The 3,021-nt window shown below is 46.2% G+C and overlaps 1 long non-coding RNA gene across 2 annotated transcripts in view; it reads left to right on the top strand.

Moving 5' to 3' along the window:
• Positions 1 to 2,196, top strand: part of LOC121697219 — a 4,814-nt gene extending 2,618 nt beyond the window's left edge. The window contains exon 3 of one of the 2 annotated variants that reach the window (XR_006026409.1): positions 2,128 to 2,196. This is a non-coding gene — a long non-coding RNA (uncharacterized LOC121697219). Of the gene's footprint in view, positions 1 to 2,098 lie in introns of both variants that reach the window. The other variant, XR_006026408.1, reaches the window with a different exon arrangement.
• The last annotated feature ends 825 nt before the right edge of the window (positions 2,197 to 3,021 follow it).

The raw sequence follows: 3,021 nt of genomic DNA, 5'->3' as shown, positions 1-3,021 counted from the left end.
TGACATGCCACTGAGTAGTGATAGCATATTTTTACTACAATATTTCTCTTAAGACTCAGTCAGGACGATGGAATATCAAGATCCAGGCTTTTATTCTTTTCAATGAGGGGCCAGTGCCCCTCAAGGGAGAGGTACAAGCTTGTGTCACCCCATCATGGGTTTCACCAGTATTCTCTGACTATACAGAAACAAGTCTACCATAAGTTACACACAAAGAGAAGGAGTGACCTACTATGAATATGCAATGTAAAGGTGTGGTGGAAGGGGATGTGGCCTTTTGGTGCCATCAAGTCTGGTCAGCTTCTATTGTCTTTTAATTAAAACTACCCCCTTTCCTGGGAAGTTCCTCAGAGGCCTGGCCCCTCACTGCTCAAACTCATGTTTGTATTGCATAAAGCCCTTGGGCCAGCTGCCTATAGCATCACTGTTTGTTGTGCTGCTCTTTGATCCAGTACTGATGCCCAGGGACGGTGATTGAAGCCATATATGGTGGGCTCTACATGGGTTGGAAGGCTAAACTCTCCTTCTAAAGAGTAGGAAGCCACAGTGGGAAATGACACTGCCACTGACAACTAGGCCAGCATCACAAATTATCCATCATGGAGGATGATGGAGGATATTCATGTCCTTCTCTCTCTCTGTCTCACTCTCTCTGACTCCTGTCTTCCTCTCTCTCCATATCACACTCTTCTTCCATCTGTTTCCCACTCTTCTATCTTTCCTCCTCTCCTCTTCCTACTAGTCCCTGTGGCCCCTTCCCCCTTCTCACTCTCTCCATCTTTCCATTTCTCTTCATCTCCATTTCTGCTCCTCCACCCACCCCCCTCCATTCACCATCTGCTTTTTATCTAGCACACATCCCGTCAACATCCATGCCCCATTTACAGTGCCACCTCCACCACCAGCCTCCACTGCAGCGTGTGTGGGGAAACGAGGTCCAGAGGGACCGTGTCTTTGATCAATGAGGTGTGTGGTGGAGGCCCTGCGCAGACACTGCGCAGAGGCCCACCATCATTTTTCTCTCCCTCACGGCGCCTAACAAGTCCCTGGAGAGACTCCTCCTAGCCGTTAGCGTAGCCACCTCTCCTTTTGGCTACTCGGCGCTCTTGTTAGCGTAGCTACGTCTCCGTTGGCCAATCGGCGCTCTCGTTAGCTCATAGCCAGCCTCTTCGTTGGCTGTGCCACCACTGTCTTGTTAGAGCCAGCTGTGTTTCTATTAGCTGGGCTAGGCTGTCATCGTTTTAGCAGATTTTGGATGGAGACTGCGCTGTGACTCTGGCTGTCTGTGTTTTGAAGTGCAGAAACCTTGCAGATGCGTGGGGAAATAAAATAGCAGGGTATCCCTGGCATGGTACACAGATACAAATACGAATAGGGAAATGATAGAACAGAATATATCTCAATTTAGTCTTCCTTTCCTCATATCTGTATGTCGATGTTCATACGCATAGTACGTCTTCATTGTCTTCATTCTAACATTAGGGCTATGCTGCAACATAAATACTGAGTTTTCCTTAAACACTCATCCCAACAATTTATTTTTTGTTTGCTTAAATAAAATATCCATCAATAGAGGAACCACAACATGAGATAATGTTTTGTCATTCACCATCTGTATGGGGATATGAAGTATGCAGAGACATAGTATACTTTAGTGAGAGTATTCTTAGTGAAGTAGAGGGTATACTTTACACTGCACATTAGCTACATATATTAGCCTTTTGGGATGTAGACTTACAGTTTGTCCTGACAGCATGCATGTGTCCAAATGTTGCATAAAACTGACTGATCTCTATTTACAATCTTTTATATATGCTGGTCTATTGGGGGTCATCTCTATGTTCCCCGGATCCTATGTTCCCCGCTCGGGGTTAGGGTTATGGTTAGGGTTTTACAGTAAAAAAGGGTCCCATGTTCCCCGGTCCTATACAAAGCAGGGAACATTGGACCCGGGGAACATAGGTACGCTCCCCTCTCATCGCATGCAGTTAGGACACAGTGCTACAGTGTGAGTGGATTTTGCCATGAGCTAAGCTGGTCCAGGGGGATCATTGAAAACATATAACCGATTCCATATGCCATTCTGCATTCTATTCAGTTTGCTGATTCACCACTTCATTTGGGCAGGAAGAGATGGGTCTCCAGCTGGAATACTGGCCAGCCAGCCAAGGCAATCGAATCAAAGACAGAAGGCCTGTATAAAGTAAACACACACACACACACACACACACACATGCACATACAACACACATACACACACACACACATATACGCACACACAAACACACATACACACACACACACACACACACACATACACACACACACACACACACACACACACACACACACACACACACACACACACACACACAGCCTTGTCCGCCTGGCAGCTAGGAAGAGTACAATAACTCGTTCTGACATGCACAAAGACAGACAAATAAACAGGTGTATACCGTATCCCTGTGTGTGTGTGTGTGTGTCTGTGTGTGTGTATACAGTTCTGGAAAAAATTAAGAGACCACTGCATATTTTTCTGATTTCACCCTAGGGTTGATGAGTGACATTCGAATGAGTTGACGGTCATATTCAAATTTTCAGTGGTCTCTTAATTTTGAATATGACCGCCAACTCATTCGAATGTCACTCAGCAACCACAGGATGACATCAGAAAAATGTGCAGCGGTTTCTTAATTTTTTCCAGAGCTGTATGTAGGAAAGTATGTGTGTGTGTGTGTGTGTGTGTGTGTGTGTGTGTGTGTGTGTGTGTGTGTCTATGTCCATGTCTGTATCAGATCTATGTCCATGTCCATAGCAGATTTATCACATTGGGGGCCCAGGGACTCGCACTAGACCAGTTGCCAAGGAGACTGATGGGGTCAGGGAGGGCAGGGACGGAGAGGAGCACAGGTGTGGAAAGCGTGGACGGTAGACAGAGACACAGATAAGGTCTGTGTGTGTGTGTGTGTGTGTGTGTGTGTGTGTGTGTGTGAGTGTGTGTATTGTTGGGGGGGCCTGCAA

The sequence above is a fragment of the Alosa sapidissima genome, chromosome 22 (assembly GCF_018492685.1).
Source record: "Alosa sapidissima isolate fAloSap1 chromosome 22, fAloSap1.pri, whole genome shotgun sequence".
NCBI lineage: Eukaryota > Metazoa > Chordata > Actinopteri > Clupeiformes > Clupeidae > Alosa > Alosa sapidissima.
The sequence above is the reverse complement of the archived record's forward strand: the minus strand, read 5'-3'. Positions and strand labels throughout refer to the sequence as shown.